This window comes from Rhagoletis zephyria, unplaced genomic scaffold, assembly GCF_001687245.7.
Source record: "Rhagoletis zephyria isolate East Lansing unplaced genomic scaffold, Rhagoletis_zephyria_1.1 Rzeph_scaffold_00050, whole genome shotgun sequence".
In the NCBI taxonomy this organism is placed as follows: Eukaryota; Metazoa; Arthropoda; class Insecta; order Diptera; family Tephritidae; genus Rhagoletis; species Rhagoletis zephyria.
The window spans coordinates 282051-307623 of NW_016157134.1; the positions used below are offsets into that span (position 1 = coordinate 282051).

The following is a 25573-nucleotide window of genomic DNA, read 5'->3' on the forward strand; positions in this document are numbered from 1 at the left end:
ATAAATTGAGAACCTGCGAAAATATCTTTTCAGCAGATGAATATACTTTTTAACCTTTCTCCCGAAAATTTACATACAGGCTCGAAAATATGCGAGTAACATTCAAATATCGTCGCTTGGATGGAAAATTGCCGGAAGCGTCATTTTGACAATTTGTGGTTTTTGGATATCTTCTTTAGTTTCCGAGTAATTGTCTAAAATGTTTTCGGTTATTTGGTACAAATTGCGTTAGTATTGCTGTCGTACTAAACTAATCAAAATCTTTCAAATAGAGTTATCTGTTCTTCTTTAGTTTCCGACATATTCAGCTTTATCATGAGTTTCATTTTCTAGAACCGGGTCACTTTTTACTTTTCGTTTGCGTGTATTCACTACAGGAGGACGAAAAAACTGTTGGCGAAATTTGGTTCGGGCGAAACTCACGATTAGGCTGATTAGTAAAAAGTATCGTTAATTTATAAAAATTGTTATCACATTTTGGCGTATATCATTGAAACTGACTGCAAATTTTTTTACAAATATCGTATCCGACAACATTTTATTAAACTCATAAATGGTTGACACTAAACTAAAAAAATAAAACAATTTAAGAATTTCATGAACTAGTACATAGCATTCTCCGACACTTTGGAGAAAATCTGTAGTCTAGTTCCTGAGAAATTGCATTCCAAACTTCAATTGTGAGTTACCGAAAGTAACTTGTGACAATCTTTTATCCAGGCGACGATATAATATTTACCTAAAATATGCATCTAAATAGATTATAATTGTCATTATTTTCGCAGTTGGAGTATATGCCAGACGAGTAACAGGTATACAAGTATACCTAAATTAGCGCTTGAGCTTGTATATTTATCTCTCTCTAACTCATTAATTCTATATACGTCAGCACCAACGCCCGACAAAGTAATGTCCGTATTTAATAATGGCCCCATGACAAAATATTCATGAAATGTATTCATAGATTTTTAGTTACTTTCATTTCATATATTAGTATTGAGATGAGTGATTTTTACTAAATACCAGGAATAAATATTTAATAAAAAACTATTTCATTTAAGCTTAACCAACTTTTAGTTGCTCGGAGCTAATTTTGGAACGCTTCATGAAATATTTTCATAGACAGTAAATGCAACCCTGGGTGCATCATTAACGAGCTGAAAAACCAAACAAATAAAAAAATTCCATCTGAACCAATATTCCCAAAAATTATAAAGCAAAACAAAAACCATTTTTTCCAATTTATGCACTGTTATTTTTATTATTGCAATACAATTTCGCAGCTCTTCAAACATTTTCCACATTATGCTTTTAGGGCTAGTAGTTTCCGACCCCATTTGCTCGTTTTTTTTTCAATTCTGAATTTAGGCTAGGCTTCATGGGAACTTACTGTGGGTGCAAACAGACCACATTTTGTAAATATGTACATATGTATACAGTTCAACGGAATTGTAATATTTAATTTTATTTTATAATGAAAAATGAATTTAATGTGCAATTTTTTAAGTTTACTAGATGTAAGACAACTTTTAATTTTCTTTATATATTGCATGCTTTAGTTTTAATTCTGTTTAAGTTAAGTTGTAAAGGTGAAAATAGGCCTCCTGGGCAACCGAGCACATAAAAAAAAAATCGGTAACGCGCGTAAAAGCATACCTCACAAGTGGTGTGGAAAATGCAAGAACAAATATAAATCGAATAATTTTCGAAATTATGAAATGGTTATTGGTATTTCCCATCTCAAAGAGGATGATTAATTTGAACGTTATTTAAGCTGCCTTTACACGGTCGATTTTTGTCGTTTAACCAAAATCTACAAGTGTAAATTGCAATTCAACCGTAAAATGTAAGCGTTTTGACCGTGAGCTATCTTAAGTAAATTTTCCAGTCGACAGAAATCGACCCGTGAAAAGGCAACTTCAGGAATTTTTTAATTTTCTTTTTTTTTTTTTTTTGCTTGGGCGTCTTTTGAAGATGTGCCAAATTATATTGTCTACTTAAATACAAAACAACAATTTCTTTAAGCCATCTTGTGCAGCAATTTGTTGATCTTATCCTCACGGCTACCGAAATCACCAACCTCAACGTAGTGATTAGCCTTCTTGCGCCAGCCTCGGGTTGATGTGTTGAGCTTGAATAGCAACAGGAAGTTGGGGGCTTTCTTGAAGTGAAGTGAATCAACGCACTGAATTTCGTGCGCTTCGCGAAATTTGCGTTCGATCACAAAGCAGAGATTGGGACACGCTTGACCATTCCACGTTTGTACATCAATTCACAAACTGATTTAAGATTTGGATAACCCCATATAGGGGGTTCGGCATACGTAGCATATTAATGGTTGCCTTGCTCAATTTGATGAACACACCGTTTTAATGTGGCGAAGACAGAACTGTAAAACTACGCACTTTTTGTGCAACTTTGTTGATACCGCGGATGCGGATCACAAAAGCCAATTTGGATTTTTCAGGCCCGTCGAATTGGCCGCATTTCTTTGCCACACAGCGTTACTCCATCTCACGGCGTCCATCACGGAGTTTTCTTGTTTGATATTTCTCAGCATGCACCAAGTTTTCACATTTACGGAGTGCAATCACAGCAGAGCGCTTTAGTTTACGTTTGATCAGGGTAGCAATTTGCTGACCTGCTCTTGCTGAACTGCAGCTTCGGCTCGGGGACAGGAGGCAGCTTCCTGGAAGGTTGTCTGCCCTTTGCTTGCGGTTTCTTACCGGCCCATGATGGCAGTCATCTTAACTTGTTACTTAGCACGTTGAAAAGGCGAAAAAAAGTTCGCCAAATGTTTGGAGCACATCGTAAATGAGCCACTCGATTTATAACATTTCTATAAACAATTTAATTAAATACTTTTTATACATAGATATGCTGCAACCATGCACTTACTTTCCCAAATTCCATTCTGCTTATCGGCATAATTTTCCAAATATGCCTGCTACTTCATTACTAATTACTTAATTTTCCAACTGCGCCTTCTTTGTTGGCTCGACATATCCTAAAAAGACATAAATTTACATTAAACAATAGAAATCGCAAAAATTAGCAAATAAGATACTCGCTTTGTTTTGTTGTCAAATTTCTGAGAAATGTGAATTCACCACGATGCGATAGAGAAAGAACAAGGACCAGGGATGTAATTTTAAGTAATCTATTATTCAGTGGCAAGGCGCAGAGCGTTCGGGGCAGCAATATTAATTTGTATCACATATAACATTAAACGGTGGTTCTAATACATCTTTTGATATTATTAACCAGAGTACATACATTATATGGTATTTCTTTCAAAAATTAATGTACTATATGAACTTTTTTTCTTAAGTTTCTTTCATGAGTGCTGAAAAGCAATCATGCGTGTAAGAAATTGTGTGCTACCTAAAATTTTACCTCTGGGAGCTTTATCCCCATAAAGGACTTCACCACAGTTTTTTTACTGGATATACTGAGGAAAAGGGTTGTTTATCGTCTCGTATGTATGTATGTATTTAAAGCGCGTCTACCATTCAATTGCTTTACTCACTGCCAGTGATCGGACTTTAAAAAATATATGTGGTAGAATCTGGAAAAAAATGTGATAGATTTAAAAAAATGGGGTATATTTCAGGTTTTGGATCAAACTTTATACAAAAATTAAAAAAATTCTGCAAGGTTTCACCTAAATTGCAAACATTTTAATTAGAATCTAAAAAAATTCATTTTAATATAATAAATTGCAAGATTGAAGTTGCTAAAAATTGCGTTGAGTTTTGGCAATCTTTTTCCTTGGCAGTGTAAAGCAGTTCCTTCCATTTCAAAATAGTTTCCGAACATATTTTGAATGATTTCTGCAACCTTGCGGAGTGCTGCCAGCTTTTCTTTTTATCACATCACGATGTAGCGAACAAATGTGGCATGTTCCAGAAACAACGCTTTAGAAACTTTAGATGCACTGAAATATGCTAATACTTTCACAAAAATCGCCGTTTTTTTAACCTTTTCGTTATTAATTCTTTTTATAAATCATATATTTTGCAATTGAACACAATAAAACCACGTTTCCTGTCGAAAAATTGAATATTTAGAAAATTTACTATTTTACAGTTCATTTTATCCTCCCATTCTGCCTGTTGTTAGTGTTTAGTGTTGGACAATTTTCGCTCTTAAAATGAAGAAAATTATGTCGAGCAAAAATAAAACTACTCAAAAACGCGAATGTATGGTAGATTTCAGACCTTGTGTGGTAGATGTGGTAGAAGCTCAAAAAAGTGGCAGATCTACCACAATATGGTAAAGTCCGATCACTGCTCACTGCTGGCGCCAAGAGCGTGTTGGCAGGCTAGTTGTGAGGCATGAACCAAAAATACAAGATCACGAAAGAACGCGACGTTGTATTTGTAACTGGTTTTGAGAAAAAAGTTTGCGAAAGCGGGTTCGTCAGCTGAGCGTTTGTTTACATCACAAGCACCACTATTTTACACTTTTATTTAAGTAAAGAAGAGTTAATTCAACATGACAACACATTTTCAAGCATTTTATTGCATCATTTTACCTAAATTGTGCGCTTAAAGTGGCTGACAATAATTTTGGTTAATTTTGGTTTTCGTTGTTTTCTTTGCTTTGTTTACTTTTCGCTCGTTTTCCAGTGAAACAAGATGGCGTAGAACCCGCTAAAAAAATCGCCTTTTTTCACTCTCTTGTTCTTACGTGATCTTGTGTCTTTCGCTCGTGGTTGTGAGGAATGTGCATACCAGTGTTGCCACAAAAACATTTTAAATTCCTCAAAAACAAACGAAAAATCCTCAAAATCCGAACAAATTACTCAAAATTTTCTTATTACAGATATGAGTATTGTGTACAGCATACTATTTACAGGTACTTAGTATAAAAATTAATTACATTCTCCAATTCAATTGGTATATTTGTTCCTGCGGTTCAAACAAAGTATCACCGTTATTTTTTATGCCTTGGTTTGTATAAAATATTGCTGCAACTATATAAGTGGTCAATCTGGTCCTCAAGTCAGTCCTACACCATTTTTAAACTACTAAATATACGTTCTATTGAAGCATTAGAAAAGGTTAGTAATGCAGATATAATTTTTTTTAATTGGGAAACTTATATGAACCTGAAGACTCTTTTAATTCCAAACCTTTTCCTATAATTTTCTGGTTCTAATGAGAATATTTAGCAACAAATGAAGATGTGCTTAAGAGCGAAAAACACCACACAAGCGACTTGACAAACCAAGCGAAATATCCTTTTCCTTAAAGCTATATATGTTGTGTATGGGGGTGTCTGAAGGTTTTACAAGCCGTTTAAATAAAACAAAACCCTTTTACATTGTGAACCGGAAGAAAACTAAAATTCTTTGCTTCAACAAGTCATGTTTGCATGGTGTGTATCGAAATTGGAAAAGTAGGTTTGAAGAATGTTTGACAAGCCACTTATGTGGTGTATTTCGCTCTTTATAAAACTTCGGAAAGCTTTTTGTTCAAAACATGGCTGCATTTGTTATCTGCAAATATATCGAGAGGAAATTCCTCAAAAATTCCTCAAAATAAAAATCCTTAAAAAATACTCAAGCGCAGCCGAAATTCCTCACGCTTTGAGGAATTACTCACAAAGTGGCAGTCGATCAAATACGGCGGTTGCTGGCAGTGTTGCCAACATTAGAGTTTCAAAAAGCACCAAAATTTGGGGAAAAAAGCGTTTTACAATACCAAATGCACTATTTTTTTGTATCAAAGGATACTTTTTTTCATAACAGTTTGTATTTAACAACATTAAAAAAATAAACGATATTTACAAGTACAAATCAATACACAAAGCTTTTTCTCATGCTCACGAAGTAATACCGAAGTACTGCACATTAAAACTGGTATATCTCGAGAAAGAAAAATCTAATCGCAAAAAACGAAAAAAAGGAATGTAGATCTTTTTAAATTCAGTGCTGCCACAGTTTTAAATATTTCATATTATTTCATGTTTTAACTATCTAAGAGAAATTCGACTTCAGATGAAAAGCACTATAAAAGGCACTAGGCACTGAATGATTTTTTTGACGTTTTAATTTTCAAAAAGCACTAAATCTAGTGCTTAAAGCACTAAGTTGGCAACTATGGTTGCTGGCAGTGTTGCCAAACATGGGCTTCTCCTACCAAAACTGGTCCGTTTTTTTTCCATTTGGTAGGTTGGTAGGCCAGATTGGATTTTTGTAGGTTCCGCGACATTTGTGAAAAATATAAAATATGTATCTCCAAACATTTTAACAACCTCGTTTACACGAATATTTCGCCGGTGAAGTCCACTTCATTGTAAGACTGAGGAATATCACCAAAACTAACCTATTGGTCTTTCAATGTGGTAGTAAGACCCGTTGTCGCACATGGGGCACTCGCGGTTTCCACCTTTAGCAAGCTGCACCGACTGGTCCGCATGGCCATTACAGGAGCCATGGGCACCTGTCCAATTCCTCTTTTTACCTCCCTCTTATTAGCTCGGGATGTAACTATGTAATATTGATGCGCCTAAAAGATGCAGCGATTTATATTTTCAAGTTACATACCTGATGACAGTACGAATGGCAATTATAATAGGGAGGTTTTAGTTTTTTAAACTATAATTTTATTTTGTTTTACAACGATTTTATCAACTTGCAATGTTGTATGTCCAGACCACCATACTATAAATATAGCAAAGGTATTTATGGCAAACCTAGTCTAGATATCAACCTCGTCGTAGGTATCATATCAAAGACATACAATTAGAAAAACTCTAGAGATAGATGTCGCCTCGCCAGAAGAAGTTAAATATTGCGCCTAAATATATGCACTATTTATATACGTCACAGCGGAAATGGACGACACGCCATTTCTTTAAATGAAATAAACTGCTGCTATATGTATGCATGTACATATGCATGTTTATACTAAATGTGAGCAAACAACATTGTGCTTGCATAGTCTTCTGTTCTCTTTCACTGCAAGTTGAATTATTTTAATATCTATTGCAAAATTTTGTATAGACAAGACTAAAAAGTAGAAAATAAATAATATAAAATAAAAACTTTTTAATACACCACGCTTTTATAAATGGACTAAAAAGTAGAAAATAATATTTCTCAGTCCCACAGAATTTGTTTTGATAACTTTTGATTTTGAAATTTTAGCAAAAGTCATTATAAACAATTAATGACATTGAAAATGAAAAGCGTGGGGCGTTGTTTATTAAAGGTTTGTTGCTATAAGCAAGTAGCGCAGGCAAGTCGCACTGCGCTTGTGCAAGAAATAAAAATGCTCTAACTTAGGCCAACGGTACTCCTCATAATAAGTAAATAAATTCAAAGCTTGTATGAGATTTATTTTGGTATTTATGTACTCTTCTGTCAGGAAATAATGACTATTGTACATCCAGAACACAAATGCGATCATAAAGAAAATCGCATGAAAGTATGCGCTTTGTGTGTAGGGCTGCCAGACGTCCCGGTTTTCCTGGACATGTCCCGGTTTTAGACTATTTGTCCCGGTGTCCCGGTCCAACCTTAAAATGTCCCGGATTTCATTTAAGTGTCCCGGTTTTCGATTTGATTGCACAAATTTTGCTTAAAAATTACTACGCTGAGAGAAAAAACGCGTTGTAATATTAAGAAAAATTTTATGAATTTACTGGGGGAAATAACGCATAGTAAACATGAATATTTTTTATTTGATTATCGTTTTGAAATGTTCGTTAAAAACAATACTTTCATACCACGCACACGTGGTGTTTAATCAAACTGAACATTTGAATGCACATTTACATGTCTGGCTGTAGCTGAGTGCACGAAGATGCTTGCCACAATTTGCTAATTTCCAGAGCGTCAGCGTTCAAATCCCATTACAGACAGCATGGAATTTAAATAAATTTTTTTTTTAACTTAATTATGAAAAAGCATCCGTTAAGTGCAAAGCGCTTCATTTTAATATTGGCGTATTTCAATTGAATATTTCTATACTAAATACTAAAATTTGTATACTTAAATTATTACGAGTTGGGTTGGTGCTCTTTCATATGCGATTTTTTTTTTTAAATATAGCACGTTTTGCATAAGAAATAGTTGATGATTAATATAAGTATGTACCTAAATACGTTAAAATGACATGCACAGAGCTTTACAATTATAGCAAAAGCCAGAAGTTTTGAAACAACCTCACAGCAACGAAACAAATGACTTATATTTTAATGTTACCTTGTATTTTTTTTTTTTTCGTGAAACCTAGATTACTTATAAGTACCGTGCCGTACAAAATTATTGGCTCGGAGACACTTTCATCTGATCACAATTTCTAATCAGATCTTTTCGAAAAATGTTTAAAATGTAGCTTTTGAGCCAATTAGTAAAGTGCAAGTCTGAAGTTACCGGAAAATTTCGTTGATTTTTAGCAATTATTTATTTTTTGCTGACAGTGTCTTCCACATACAAAAAAATGTCGAACATAGTTTGTATGGAAGAAACTCTCAGTAAAAACAATACCAAATATATTGCCTCGTTCAAAGCCATCAGCAAAATCGTGAATACATGGTTTTCCGCAAAACAAGCGGATCTTAGTAATTTTGATAAAAATCTTAACGAACTCCGCACAGCTTTGAAAAGTATTGGAATTTCTCAAACTGTCAAAATCCATTTTATCTTTAAACATTTAAAGCAATCTATTTCATTCTTGTCTTGTCCGGGAAGTCAGTTCATAGGGAATTCATTAAATTCTGGGATAGATTCAAAATAAATATGATTGATAAGCCAACTTTTATGAGTCGCCTGAAGAAAACTGTAATGACATTTTCATTCCACCATATATAAAAACTTAACTAAATAATAATATATTTAAATACTAAAATGTGTGACTATATTATATGGTAAGCCAACAAAAAAAATAAAAGGAAACAAAAAACAAATATAAAAAAATAAAGCAAGAAAAAAATATAAAAAAATAAAACCAAAAAAAGAACAAAGAGGTGCAAAGTAAGTTGCCTCTACGTGGTGCGCCTTGTAAACGATTGAAAACGGCTAAAAACTTACATAAACTTATATTTTCACATATAATATATATACACACATTTACTCACACATACATTGTTGAATATTTAATGCACAAGGATGTTTTTCTCTTTCGCAAAAGTCGGTCCTATCATAACTATGTAAAATGTTGATATCTTTAAAACAGGAGGATTCTTAACCTAAAAATATCAACAAATACAACCCTGCTTTCAGTTTTTGTCGACATTTTTATGCAACCTATCTTTGCTTCCTGCCCACCGTGCACATACCCAACTATATTCCAGGCAGAAGTGTTAGCAATCGAAGTCTGTTTAGAAGGACAAATGTTAGGCAGGTTAAAGGCCCTAGACTCTTTTAAAACGGCAGCAGACTGGTGGAAAGCTCTAAAACTTTTTCTAACCACTTGGAAGCTCACAAAAACGGAAATCTGTGGTAAGTTCCGGGACATGAAGGGTTTGAAAGCAGCGAAAGCTGCTTGTCTCGCAAAGCGGGGAGCCCAAATGCACTTGCATGGTCTCTATCCCTCTGTGAGCTGGTCGATGAAACCCCAGAGCATATTCTATGTGACTGCCCACTTATCGTAAATAGCAGACTGATACACTTTGGGGAACGATTGTCTTCTTCATCCAAAATTTTAAACATGGCGCCTCGACATGCCTAAATTCTTAAAGAGAATAAGGTTGGAGCGATTACAATTAGGCTTAAGCACAATAGATCTCCTTAGGTCACAGCGCGTGTATCCCCGACATAATAATAATAATATATATGTGTGAAGAGACAAACATATGAGTAAGTCAGTACAGTAAAATTAATTGTTATACGTAGCTAATTTGTTTTTATTAAGCTAGTTGTGTCTTAGTTTTTTAAGTGTTATGTTGTCTACATTTTTAATAAACTTGACATTAAAAAAAGTATTAAAAACTGAAATAAATTTTGGTAGGTTTTGGTTGATTTTGGTAGGAAGCTTTGGTAGGAAAAAAAATTTGTCCGTGGCAACACTGGTTGCTGGTTTCGTGCGCGTTCGCTCGGAATACTGGTTTGCCGAGGTCAATATCAGTATGAGCTGTTATAAGTATCGTTCACTTGTGGTGGCTGTATTTGCAAGCACTGTACGCTATGCGCTGGTGTTCGTTCATCCCTCGTTTTTAATGTGAGCAGACTTAAAGTCACAAATTCAGCATCGTTTACCAATCTCTGCTTTGGAGTGAACTTGGAAGTATATATTTGTCTGTGCCAAACAGGTACGAGTGAAACGTATATCCCATGACGTCAATACTATTTGGAACTTCCCAAACTGTGTGGGCGCAATGGACAGAAAGCACATCACTTTGAAATGTCCTTCCAGCTACGGATCCCTATATTTCTATTACAAGAGTACCTACTCCATTGTATTATTTATTAGGAAGTTGCGATGCGAATTATATACATATTTACTTGTATCGATATTGGGGCGTACGGTTCGCAAAGTGATGGCGGTGTGCTTTGGAATTCTGGATTTGGACAAAGGCTGTTCCATGACCAACTAGACCTGCCTGAGGATGAATTTTTACCAGACAGCAATATTAAGTTTCCTCATTATGTCCTTGGAGATACAGCATTTCTCTAAAAAAAAACTTGATGCGGCCATATCCTGGTTTGTATACCAAAAATTCATTACATAGAAAATGGCTAAGTCACAAGTTGCATTTATAGTTTGGAAATAAAGAAGGCTGAGTCTTTGCATTGATGCAACTTGCAACTCAACCATTATTTGCATATATGTGTGTATGTATGTACATACAAATATGTCTTTTTTTAATTTCAGGATTGCATCTGCTACCCGATCGTGAAAATTTTAATAAGCGCCTTTCAAGAGCTCGGCGTGTTATTGATAACGCCTTCGGAATAATGACAGCACGATGGAGGATTTTGCTATCCCCATTGCAATTCAACCATTGGAGGATTTTGCTATCCCCATTGCAATGCAACCATCAATGGCGGAAATCACCGTGAAAGAAACGGTGCTGCCACATAATTTTTAAAGCTTTTTAGAGAAAGTTTTGCTATTTTAATACACCTGAGTTCCTGAGTAAAGCTTCTCACCGCTTGCTGATATTCACCTGTCTTCACTTTCTACATTAAACTTATCTATATCTTCTTATGGATTATGCCGGTAAGCGTAAAGCAACATCAGTAAACAAAGATTCACCAGCATCAAAAAATCTGCGGCTCGAGAGTAACGGGTCCCTCTCTGAGTCTATACTCAAAGCTTTGAAATCAACAGAAGATAAAATTTTGTTGATGGAAGAGAGGATCCGTGAGAGAATTAGCGGTCTCTACTCTCAACTATCTGAAGAGATTGCTTCACTCGAGCGTAAGTTCTCAGCTAAGTTGCAGGAGAATATCGAAGCTTTCACGCAACGTATGAACATAGTCGAACGTAGGTGTAATCAGCTGGAGGAGGAATCCACAAGGGCGCTCAGTTTGTCTGCTGAACTAACTGCAGTTAGGGAGGAGTTAAGGAAACTCAAAAACGAAAGGGTAACTAGCACCCATTCGGCCGATGCTATCATTTTGGGTCTTCCGTTTGCCAGAGAAGAAAATTTGTCCAACACTTTCGAACGCGTATGCAAATGTATTGAGTTTTTCTCACTACCGGAAAAAAACCAAGTCCACTGTTTCTCTTAAACTGGCTGGATTTGACAGTGACAGCAACTTTAACATTTTTGAGAGTCTTCTGCAAGCTGCTCTTAAATTCAAGAAATCAAGCCAAGTACACAGCGTATTCTCCCGCCGAGGGGAAGTATTCGTCCCATTTCTAAGTCGGTTATGCACCATGTGCCGCTATCTTTGACCTTAGAATTTGTAGACTTTGTCCCTATAGACCGAACTCCTCAAAACATTCAATCGTTTAATCTCAAAAATGCAAATTTTGAGTTACTCAACTCGAGCATTTCGCAAGTTGATTGGGAGTCTAGTTTCTCTGGTAAAACCGCTGCCGAATGTTTCGACATCTTTCTGCTTGAACTGTCTGATGTATTTAGTAGAAATCTGTCTCTGCTTCCGGTTAAAAAACATAGATTACCTTGGTACAATTCTAGGTTAAAAAAGTTGAAAAACCAAAGGAACAAATTTTTTAAGAAGTACAAAGCAACTAACGATATATTATTTAGAGAAAGATATCTATTTTATATGAGAGAGTTCAATGTACTCGATAAATTTTTATACAACAAATACATTCTGCACTGCGAGAATGAATTGAAAGAAAATCCGAAATCTTTTTGGAACTATGTACGTTCAAAAAAGGGTTCTGGTAATATTCCCACCTGTGTTAAATATAATGGAGTTTCCTCAAATAACTTAGTTGATTCCGTAAATCTTTTTGCTGACTTTTTCAAATCTAACTTTGTTGTTGACTCTGATTCTACGGCTAACAGCCTTTTTATCGGTACACCCAAATCCCTGGACTTTGGGTCAATGTCTATATCCGAAACAGATATTATTAATGGAATATCGTCCTTACAATCTTCATCGAAAAAGGATATTGATGGTTTGTGTTCATTTTTATTCAAAAAATGTAGCTATTCCCTTAGTGTTCCGTTATGCCATATCTTCAATGTTTCGCTATCCACCGGAACTTTCATTGATCGGTGGAAATTGGCGTCGATCACTCCAATATTCAAGTCAGGCCATAGAAATGAGGTAAAAAATTACAGGCCAATCTCTAAATTGTCTACTTGCTCCAAACTTTTTGAGAAAGTAGTCAAGGAAAAGTTAGCATTTGCGATCAAAAGTTTAATCGATCCATGCCAGCATGGTTTTGTTGCAGGGCGATCGACTACAACTAATCTTGCTGTATTCTCTCATTTCTGTGTTTCTGCTTTTAAAGACGGATGTCAAGTTGATACAATTTACACCGATTTCTCTAAAGCGTTTGACACAGTATCCCACAAAATACTGTTGTCAAAACTGGAAAACTTAGGTTTCCACTCCGTTTTTTTGTTGTGGCTTAAGTCATATCTCACTGATAGAATCTCTTTCGTCCAAATTGAGTCTGTGAAGTCTTACAACTTTCTTGCAACCTCAGGTGTGCCACAAGGTAGTATTCTTGGTCCCATCTTATTTATAATTTTCATCAATGATGTTGGCTTGCACCTAAAGCACACAAATTATCTATTGTATGCAGATGATTTAAAACTGTTCAGCAGGATCTCTTCTGAATCGGACGCCCTGCTTTTGCAGGAAGATCTGAATGCTCTTAACGCTTGGGCTATTCAAAATAAATTGTGCCTCAATGGTAGTAAGTGCTGCCACATAACGTTCTCCAAGTCTATGAATGCGCGTGCGTCTACATATTTGGTTTCTAATGTAGCTCTTGCATCGGTTCGGGAATTTCGTGATTTGGGAGTAATTTTTGACTCTTCCTTCACTTTTGTTAACCATGTCAACCATATTATACCGAAAGCATATTCTAACTTGGCCTTTCTTCGACGCTATGCGAAGGATTTCAAAGACCCCTATACTAGGAAAATTTTGTTTAATTCTTTAGTGCGATCAAAATTAGAGTATGGCTCGGTTATATGGAATCCCATGTATAAAACACACTCTGTTAGAATTGAAAGAGTTCAACGCAAATTCACACGATTTGCTGTTCAACCTCTCAATTTTATTAGTCCTCTGCCACCCTATCCTGCCAGGTGTATGTTAATTAATGTTCAGCCGCTCGATATTAGGCGAGCTGTTCAAAATCTAATGTTTATCTTTGACATAATTTCCGGTGCCATTGATTGTTCAGCTCTTCTTGGACAGATATGTTTTAATATCCCTAATAGAGCTCTACGCTCTACTAATATTTTTTATATTGGTATTCTGAGATCGAATTATCTCAAATTTGCCCCACTTATAAGAGGGCTCAACGAGTTAAATCGCATCTGCAGAATTATTGATCTCGATTTCGCAATGTCAAGGTCCCATTTCAAGGCAGATATTGAATCTTACTACCGAGATAATCCGCCATTGATTTAATATTTTATTAGTTTTAAGTTTAAGTTTAAGGAATCTGTAAATCTAGTCAGTAAGGCTTTTTGCCATTGACTTAATAAATGAATTGAATTGAATTGAATTGAATTTCAGCTAGCAGCGAACCTGTTCCTGTACCAAGCTGCAGTGATCTGATTAACATAGTCCGCGCTACTTAATATTTCTTATAGTTATACATGTGTGTGTTTTTCTATTTCTATTGCTTATGTTTTGGATTTGTTTAGTTAAACCAAGCAGCAGTGATCTGCTTAACATTGTCCGCGCTACTTAATATTTAATATAGTATAGTTAGGGCGGGTCAATTTTTGTTCGACATCGTTCCTCGCAGATTCGGATTCTACATAAAATTCTAAGAAAAGAAGCCCTTTAGACCATAGCTCTAAAATCAATTTCGAGCCTGCGCAATTTTTAAAGAAAATATCTTTAATAAATACTAAGTCCATAATCAGATTAATATTTACTAAAGTGTTGGGAATGTTTTTTTTTCGTAATAAAGAGTTGTGCTCCAGAGTTTTGTGGTATGAAAAATTCATTTCTGATATCTATTTTTTATTTAAAGAACCGCATTATATATATATTTGTGGGAGTATGTATGTATGTATGTGCCAGGTTGCAGCCTAACCGGATGGACAGAATCGAATAAAATTTTGCCAAAGTATTGCCATGACTCCTGGACCTATAATAGGGTAAAATATTGGAACTCGCAAACGGGGGAGGGGGGATACCTTCCATAGTGAAAATTTTTAATCAGATCTAACTTCGGAATTATAGTCGCATGAACTCGAAATTTGAAATGCACAGATACTTATGGTAGGTGCTTATGGAAAGATATATGTATATAAATGAGTTTGTAAAAAGGGGCGTGACACGTCTCATAGGTGTGGAATCATTTATCAGCTATAACAGCAGGCAGTATTAATGATCTCAATGTATTGCTTTTTGAAGATTTGTTATAATTGATCAAAGTGAAATTCAAATAAATTATAGATGATATGAAGTTCACCGGGTCATCTTCTAGTCTTTAATATATACTAAGTTAATATACGGATTAATATTTACTAAAGTGTTGCGAACGTTATTTTTTTAATACAATAAGAAGAAAATAACTATAATTTAAAGGAGTGACACACAATGGCTTGAGTCGTCGCATGTGTGTATTCTTTCATATACATATATATGGGCTGTTCTTACCGTTATATATTTTTCATCCACTCGCTTATACCTTACCGAAAATTTTAAATAAAAATTCAACAAGTTTTAACCACTGGGTAAACTTAATAAACGAAATATATTCTCTGGTTAAATTAATAACCCTGCAAGGATAACACAAAATCCTAAGCTTGATAAACATTTGGTGTTAGAAAAGTTTTATAAAGCTCTACTTCACGGTGGGCAGGAAGCAAAGATAGGTTGCATAAAAATGTCGACAAAAATTCCAGTACTTTTCAAAGCTGTGCGGAGTTCGTTAAGATTTTTATCAAAATTACTAAGATCCGCTTGTTTTGCGGAAAACCATGTATTCACGATTTTGCTCATGGCTTTGAACGAGGCAATATATTTGGTATGGTTTTTACTGAGAGTTTCTTCCATACAAACTATGTTCGACATTTTTTTGTATGTGGAAGACACTGTCAGCAAAAAATAAATAATTGCAAAAAATCAACGAAATTTTCTGGTAACTTCAGACTTGCANCATTTTTAAGCAAAATTTGTGCAATCAAATCGAAAACCGGGACACTTAAATGAAATCCGGGACATTTTAAGGTTGGACCGGGACACCGGGACAAATAGTCTAAAACAGGGACATGTCCGGGAAACCCGGGACGTCTGGCAGTTTACACACAAAGCATTTGTGTTCTGGATGTACAATAGTCATTATTTCCTGACAGGAGAGTACATAAATACCAAAATAAATCTCATACAAGCTTTGAATTTATTTACTTATTATGAGGAGTACCGTTGGCCTAAGTTAGAGCATTTTTATTTCTTGCACAAGCGCAGTGCGACTTGCCTGCGCTACTTGCTTATAGCAACAAACCTTTAATAAAAAATTACTACCGTATTATATAGCATACAATATTGTATACATACATACATATATTGCGATATTGAAAGTGTTTGTAATGAGAAAGTTCACGCTACAGAAAAAGGTAATTGTGGTGTTTTATCTAAGTTGTATACCGGTAGCGCCCAATAAATCTCGATCAATTATTCTTTCGGTAGGAAAAAATGAAAATGTTTCACATTGATTTGATCCGTTTTAGTGAGTTAAAAAAGGGGAACAGATTTGTATGAGATTTCTTTTCGTATAAATATGCTCTAATTATCGAGAAGTACGCCTTCCTCTCCTATCAGAAGTATATAAAATGTGGATATCTTTAAAACAGGAGCAGCTAGGATTTCAATTTAAGCGGATTCTTAACCTTAAGATATCAACAAATACAACCCTGCTTTCAGATTTTGTCGACATTTTTATGCAACCTATCTTCGCTTCCTGCCCACCGTGACTTGTAATTAGGAAAAATGCCGGAAAAGAAATTATAAAATTGATTGATTGATTAATAAAAATAGAGAGGGAATTATGGCTATTACAATAGAAAGTAGAAAGAAAATACGTGTTGAAAGCAAAAAGGATCTAAAAGCAAAGAAAATATAAATACACTGTTAATCATAAAAAAATTTATGATTCGAAAAATTATTTTGAAATATTGTAAAACAATATTAATTTTTTTTTGGTTTTTTAAAGTTAAAGTTTTATTTACTTACAGTAACGAACAAAAGTATTGGCACACTGAATTTTTCGCAATATAGGCAAAGTATTTTTTAGAAAAATTCCAAGTATGCAGCTTAATAATCCATTCAATTTTTGTTTATCAAAGTGCAAGTTTAAGTTGCTTGAAAATCTGAATATAAAATTGCAGATTAGTATGCAGATTTATTGAGTTTTCCTGAGTTTTTCACAAGGTTTACACATTTGATTTTTATGTGTTTTGGTGTAGTAAGAACTATGTTTTTATAAAAAATTATCGGAAATAAATTAAAAACTTTGCATATATGTAATGCGAAAATTTACTGTGCTAAAACTTTTGTTCAACACTGTACATATAAAAAAATATATACAATAACTTCTCCCGTTACAATAGTAAAAAATATGTAATTTGCTTTGTAGTGCAATCTTGCGGTTTTTTATATAAGAAATAGATATCAGAAATTAATTTCTCGTATCAATAAACTCCCAAGCACAGGTTTGTATTAAAAAAATATATCCGCAACACTTTATTAAATATTAATCTGCATATTTTATCAATTCGTCGGTATATTTTTTTATGTATGTTACCGCATACCTTTGGACTACATTATCCGTTTTCTAAAATTTTTTTTTAAAGGAAAGGTGGTTCCTCAGAGGTAATCTCCTACTAATTGAGTGTAGATCCGATAATTGGGCCATGAAGAAAAAAACGGTACTCTTAAATTTGTATATGAGAATTGAAGTCAGTTTTATTTTTTGTTTAAAATTTACTCCAGTGTCCACAGCTTCTATGAAAGAGTCGTAGGCCTTCTTTTTTGTTAGTTCAATTGTGTCATTTGTATGAACTGCTTCGGCTAATACTTCGGCTTTTGTTCTCTTTTTATATCGAGGCTAAGTGCATTGTTCGATGGGGTGATATCGTTGCCAAACATGATAGTACTTCGTTTGCCATCAATAAAGACTAACTTGACGTAGTTACAGTATTCCACATTGATGCGAGCCTCAAAAGCTTTGAATAATATTCGCGAGTATGGCTTTTAATTTTGACCGTCTCAGGTAAGTGGCAGGCCTATAGATAATATTTCTTAATCAATAATTTTTCAAATACTTTTTGTTTGACACCTATATTATAATACATACTTTATCTTATTAACTTAATTGAATTAAATTTTCGAAATTGGTGGCAACTCGACTCAAAAATATTTTCAGTAGTAAGCCTTCTTAAACCTTTTTAATTTGATACCCATATTGCAACATTTAATTTGTCTTACAAATTTAATTTAATTTAATTTTGAAATAGGTGGCAACCTCCCCTCAAAAATATTTTCGCCTGTAAGCCTTCATAATCTCTTTCTTTTGACAGCCATATTGTAATATCTAATTTATGTCATTAACTTACATATACTGAAATTTTTGAACAGGTGGCAACTCTCTATTTGTTTTTCTGGGTTTAGCCATCCGGATATTATAAAAACCAAACCAAAAAGAAAAAATATTCAAATCGGTCAAGCCGTTTTCGAGTCTTAGCGAGGCTAACGGACAACAATTAATTTTCATATATAAGATATCATCTTTTAAAAATGCGCAGGCTTGAAATTGACTTTAGAGCCATGGTCTGGAGGAATTTTTTTCTTAGAATTTTATGAAGAATCCGAATATGCTAGGAACAATGTCGAAAAGAACCGATCCATACAAATTGACCCGCCCTAAGTTACATACATATATACATACCCTGCAGTACGGGGGAGCGACTACAGGACTGATGAATCGGTAGCTACCTGGTAAACTCCGTCAATTACCGACCGACTACTTTCAGTGTTTTTCATCGATTACTTTTACAAGGCAATGTCCTAGGCGGTAGTCACCATCGGGTCTCTCTGCACTACCGGGAGTTACTAAAGTAATCACTTGCGTGATTTTTGAGCGCCCTCTGTCGCTATTCTGCTTCCGACTGGTTCGACTCTGCACTATCATGTGCACTACCACGGGTTAATAGAGTAGCTACTTACGTAGGAGTCGGTGCTGTAGCAGTTCAAAAGTAGCGATTGACTCCAGCAGTACTGGAGGGTACATACATTTTAATTTACACATTTGTGTGTTCTTCTATTTCTATTGCTTCTGTTTTGCATTTGATTTGTTAAACCCTCTTAATTTATTTCGACTCTCTTTTTGTTCAGACAATTTATATCCACTGCACCAATGCTGATAAGCTCAATATTAACAAACGGACTCTTATTTGTTTTCTATTGTTTGTTTGATCGTGCATTTGTTTTCGTTGACCATTGAAATGCCGACTGATCATACTGTCTTGTTAAATGTGCTATGTAAACATGCAGATGGGTTCAAAACTGTTCACTTCAACGCTCGCAGTCTAAACAACGAAAAACTAGATTATTCTAGAAGTATCTTTGAATTATCTTCTGTCGATGTCATCTGAGTGACGGAAACATGGTTTAACGTTGATATTCCAGACAGCTTCTATTCCATTCCTAATTACAAGCTATTCCGAAATGATCGTTTAGGTAAAAAAGGGGGAGGTGTAGCTATCTACTGTAGAGATTACTTAGATGTTAAGATTGTAAGTCGTTCATCTACATCTGAAATTTAGTTTCTATCTGTGGTTCTGTCCGATACTTACTCTAAAGTACTTGTGTCATGTGTGTACAATCCCAATAAAAACTCTTATCTACCTTTCTTTGAAGATATTTGAACTCAGTTAATTGACTACGACCATTTGATTGTTTGTGGTGATTTTAATATTTACCTATTAGCCTTTGACTCAACATCGACCAATTTCATAGGCCCCTATTGCGAGTGTCGACTGGCAGTAGAATAGAAATTTGTCGATCGAGTCGATCATCTTTTATTTTGCTATTGTGTAACTTGATCGATAAAAATTTGTACTATTGTGAATGGTCGATAGAATTGTAAACAGCTGTTTGTTTGTTTACATTTGTTTCTTGAGTGTTTTATTTACATCATTTTTAAAATAATTGCTTTTATTATAAAATTAAAAAAATGGACACAGTTGAAATATGGTTTAGTGATGAAGAAGATGATGCCGAAGCTAATAGATTAGTAGAGTTAGCTAAAGCAAGGAGGGAATTGCGAGATTCGTCGGATCCCTTGGACTTGGAAGGTGTATGTACATGTGTGAGTTTTATGAATAGAAGTTGCGTTCCCGATGCTTCACAGTTTTTAGGCTTTACATGATTTGCAGGAAAAGCTGTTTTCCTCATTAATAAACTTTATGGAAGTTTAAGAAATACGGTACGGTTAAGTTTTTTGTACAATGATGTTGGGTTTTTGTGTCCAAACGCGTGACCCGAGTTTAAAAACTTTAACATAACAAGTGTATTGAAAGAATTCAACTTTAATTTAAAATAAAGATTTCAAATTTCCGAGCACTAGTCAATTAATAAATTATGCAGTTTTTTTGTATAAACTTTTGATGTTGGCTCTGCGCAAAAACACTGTGGATGGCGTAGCCGGAGTTATATGCACAAGAAATATTGTATATGTATCTTTTCCAATAGAAGCGGAGCTTCCTACCCTACTCTTTCCGGAAATTCCTTTGCCTATGTCTTCACTCTCCTGCATCAGTACGAACAACCGCGCAAGTTGCCTTTTGTTGCTTATAATTTTTGATCTGTAATTCAGACACATACATGCATATGTATATTTCACAATTTGTTACAACTTCCAGTTCAATTGACTTACTTTTTATCCATTATAGTACCACTTTCTTATGTAAATTTTATAAACGCAAACTCCAACGACTAAAAAACAGCAACAGAAGGATGAGCGATTAAAAAGTATTCACAGTCGCTAATTGAGCGACTACGCGACACTCACAATAGCATCGATAATCGATAATCGCTTAATAGTCGTTTATCTACTGCCAGTCGACATTCGCAATAGGGGTGATAGACACTGTTGCATGTACTGGCATGCGTATTGTTAATTCTAAAATGCCCACTAGGTTTTCTTGTAATGCGCGTCCGAGTTTGTTAGACATATTTATTGCTCCCCCTACCACGTCCGTCGTTCTATTTGATCAGTTCTCCTTTGTCTCCGATCATGATTTAATTTTTTGTACATTTAACTTCAAATTGTGTCAAAATGTTGGTGCTATTACTGCTTTTTATTACCGTGACTACAATGCAGTTAAATTGGACAGATTATTTTCGGACTTGAACCAATTTTCCTGGGACTATTGTTGGCAATTAGTCACGGTTGATGACAAATTAAATTTCTTAACTCAAAGCATACTCTATTTTTTAAATAAGCACGTGCCACTTCGTAAGCTTACCCCTGCACCGCGTTCCTGTCCTTGGTTTTCCCGCGAAGTCAAAGTGGCCATTAAAAACCGCAACATCGCATACAATGTTTGGAAAAGAAGGCCAAATATTGACAATTGGAGTGCCTAGCAGCGAGCTCGGAATAATGCTTCCTTTTCTGTTCACCTCGCTAAAAAGAAATACTACTGTGGCAAACTCAACACTGATTTGCCCCCTAAATAGTTATGGTCTAACTTGAAAAGGTTAGGCGTACGGCCATGCTCTGAAGCTTCTTGTTTTCTCGAACCTAATCCCTTTAACACATTTTTTGCTTCATCCGTAGTACATAATAGCTCACAACACATGAAAACCTCTTCCAGATCGTCGCCCTCAAGGAAATTTCAGTTCGTATCGGTAGCTGAAACTGAAGTAGCTAAGTGCGTTTACGGCATAAAATCCAACGCAATTGGCACCGACGGCATCCCAAATAAATTTATAAAATTAATTTTACCAAATATTATAAGCTGTCTCACCCATCTGATAAACCACTGCTTCACTCTTCCACTTTTCCCTCCGGATGGAAAGTAGCAATCATTACCCCTCTAGCTAAGAAACCTGGTGCTTCCGTTCTTGCTGATTTTAGACCCATAAGTATCCTGTCCGGATTGTCGAAAGTTTTCGAGATGCTTATGTCGCAACAAATATCCGAGTTCATTGAGAATAATAACCTACTCAGCCTTTGTCAATCAGGCTTTAGAGCTGCTCGCTCTTGCTCGACTGCCATCACCAAAGTACTGGACGATATCCGTCAAGAGTTTGATCAAGGCCACCTAACACTTTTATGCCTCCTTGATTTCTCCAAGGCGTTTGACACTGTCAACCACAGCCTACTGTGCAAATTAACCGACTATTTTGGATTTTATGTAAATGCAGTAAAACTTCTTAACAGTTATTTAAGTAACAGAATGCAGAAAGTTAAAGTCGGCAACACATTTTCAGGATTGGTGGGAACATGTTGCGGAGTACCACAGGGCTCCGTTCTAGGTCCCCTGCTCTTCAGTATTTTCATAAATGATATTTTCAACTCTTGCTCCCATGTTCGTCTAAACGCTTACGCTGACGATGTTCAATTGTATATCTCTAACCATATCAGCATGGTTCAGGATATAACTCGTAAGCTTAATGAGGATTTATGCTCGATTCTTGAATGGTCTGCTAAAAACCTCGTCTGCCTAAATGCTCAAAAATCGTATGTATTACCAATATTCAAGGATAAAATACTCCTTTCTGACATCCCTCACCTTTATATTGGAACTGCAAAGCTTCAATTGGTTGACAAAGTGAGAAGCCTGGGTTTTACTATAAATTCCAAGCTGACTTGTGAGGACCATATCAATGAAGTTGTGGGAAAAATTTATTAGAACTTGCGCTGCCTCAGAGTATCCTCACTTTTCGTACCCTCAGACATGAAAAAAAAGCTGGTCTCAAGCCTTATTGTTCCTCAAATTACGTATTTCGAAATAATGTACAGCAAACTAGACTCTCATTCCCTCCACAAACTTGATGTTGCATTTAACCATGCCACTAGGTACGTATATGGCTTGAAGAAATTTGACCATTTATCTACATTGAGAAACTCGATACTTGGCTGCGACCTAAGAAACTTTAGAAAAGCTCGTAATTGTATAATTATGTTTAAATTGCTTGTTTATAAAAAGCCGGAATATCTATATGATAAGCTTAAGTTTTCCAAATGCACACGCACCTTTAATTTTATATTGCCAAAGTTTAATTATTTAAGCACTTCAAGACTTTTTTTTGTTAATGGAGTTAGACTTTGGAACTCCCTTCCATTGTCTTTAAAAAACTCGCTTTGTGAAAGCAATTTCAAAAAACTTATCTTTGAATATTTCACTGATAAAGTCGCATAATGAGGTGCTTATAAATTTTCTCTGTAGTTTTCTACGCTTTATACAATTTCTCTTTGTACTCTAGTCATAACGCTTATTCATTCTTGCATATTTATATTTATATATTTATATTTCTATTTTTGTTATTACATATATTTTTGTTACTATATAATTTTATTCTAATATTCACATGTACTTATGTGTTCTTTGTATTGCGCAATAAAAGATCAAATCTTAATGCGCTAATGTATTTAACGAAAATAAAAATAAATGAAATGAAATAAACGCTGGTAGTTATTGCCCACCTGAATATGTCGATCGATATGAAGGATACAATGTATTAAATGGATTATGGCGCCAAGAAATCTCAACACCCCTTCCAGGAACTGGTAGATTGATGTCAAACAACGCCACAGGAAGTGCTTTCATGTTGACGCCTCAATTGAAAGATTATGTAGCCACGCATCCTATTTAATTAAATACAAAGTCACTCACATTACATACAGTTGCTTACAATAGGAGTATTAGTAGTTGAGTTTAAAAAAGCACAAGCGGCAAACCGCCACAGATGTGAGTGCTCGAAAGCCCACCCTCCCTTACCCTCTTACTTAAACTATAGCTCTGATCCAATACTTTTCGTGTAAAATCCTGCAAAAATGTCAAACAGCAAAATTATTCTCTGAAGTGAGAATAAAAAGTGAGTAACATCAAAAAGTACGGGAACAAAAAAGCATTTTTCCTGTAAAAACGTCCACCAGAGATGGCTTGACACTTTTCATGATTTTACCAGAAGAAAAAGTTCGGGTAAAATCTTGACCCTTCATTCTCAACTCAACCCTCCAAAAATCGCTCTCATTTACAGGATTTTGGAGGAATTCGGAGTGCGGGATAATTTTTCCTGTAACTTCCTGCAAGTTCGTGTAAAAACCTGTAAGTTATATATTTTTTTTCTGTACATGGTATAAAAGAAAGTCGAGATTCTTTGAACGCGATAATTTCGAAAACTACTGAACGAACTCTGTATCGACAGGAGAGGGATCTTTTTTTGCTTAGAATTTTAATAGGGTTGCCACCTGACTAAAAAACTATAAGATCTGCACCGTTCGTTGGATTACATAAGATGAGAAGTCAAATGAAAGGGATTGGCCTCTAGAAAAGCACTAATACTTTTGTTTAATAGGGTTGCCACCTGTTAATAAAATTACTATATTCAATCATAATAAGCGTAGGCATCAGTTCTGCACCGTCACTGTCAAACGAAAAGACTTAGCCTCTACATGCGCAATAATGTATTGTTTTTCTATTCCGCCTATTAAAAAGTTAAAAGATTTTCGCCGTTCGCTGGATTAAAAAATGGGATACCAAATGAAAGTGCATGGCCTTCGTATGTACAAAAACTTTATTANAACAAAAAAGCATTTTTCCTGTAAAAACGTCCACCAGAGATGGCTTGACACTTTTCATGATTTTACCAGAAGAAAAAGTTCGGGTAAAATCTTGACCCTTCATTCTCAACTCAACCCTCCAAAAATCGCTCTCATTTACAGGATTTTGGAGGAATTCGGAGTGCGGGATAATTTTTCCTGTAACTTCCTGCAAGTTCGTGTAAAAACCTGTAAGTTATATATTTTTTTTCTGTACATGGTATAAAAGAAAGTCGAGATTCTTTGAACGCGATAATTTCGAAAACTACTGAACGAACTCTGTATCGACAGGAGAGGGATCTTTTTTTGCTTAGAATTTTAATAGGGTTGCCACCTGACTAAAAAACTATAAGATCTGCACCGTTCGTTGGATTACATAAGATGAGAAGTCAAATGAAAGGGATTGGCCTCTAGAAAAGCACTAATACTTTTGTTTAATAGGGTTGCCACCTGTTAATAAAATTACTATATTCAATCATAATAAGCGTAGGCATCAGTTCTGCACCGTCACTGTCAAACGAAAAGACTTAGCCTCTACATGCGCAATAATGTATTGTTTTTCTATTCCGCCTATTAAAAAGTTAAAAGATTTTCGCCGTTCGCTGGATTAAAAAATGGGATACCAAATGAAAGTGCATGGCCTTCGTATGTACAAAAACTTTATTATTTTTAAGTAGGGTTGCCACCTATTTAAACTTACTATCTTCTATACATAGTATAAAGGAAAGTTGAGATATTTTGACCATATTTTGATTTTTTTAGTATAATCTGTATCGATAGGAATATTACTTTTTGAGTAGGGTTGCCACCTATTTAAAAATTACTATTTCATTCGAACATGGTATGAATACAAAAAGTGAGATGTGAAGTGAAAGGGCTTGGTCTCCAGATGTTCAATAATCTATTATTTTTTGAGTAGAGTTGCCACCTTCCTAAAAGCAATAAGATTTTCAAACTTCATTGGACTAAAAAATGAGGTATCAAGTGAAAGAATATGGTCTCCGGATAAACTTTTATTTTTGAAATCGGGCTGCCACCTATTTAAAATTTAATACCTACCATATAAGAGGCGCTCTTTCTTCAAAATTCAAAAAAGCGTAAGGAGCCGATGCCTTTTTTGTTTGCATATGTGAGCATGTATGTACATAGGCTACATTTGTTGTTACCGT

The 25573-nt window shown here is 35.1% G+C and overlaps 1 long non-coding RNA gene across 1 annotated transcript; it reads right to left on the bottom strand.

Annotated features, from left to right (window-relative positions):
- Nucleotides 1–1231: 1231 nt before the first annotated feature.
- Nucleotides 1232–2938, bottom strand: LOC108368384 (uncharacterized). The gene is made up of 3 exons (XR_001848357.1): nucleotides 2899–2938; nucleotides 1904–2839; nucleotides 1232–1866 (listed from the first exon to the last, which is right to left on the bottom strand). It is a non-coding gene; the product is annotated as an uncharacterized LOC108368384 (long non-coding RNA).
- Between the last annotated feature and the right edge of the window lie 22635 nt (nucleotides 2939–25573).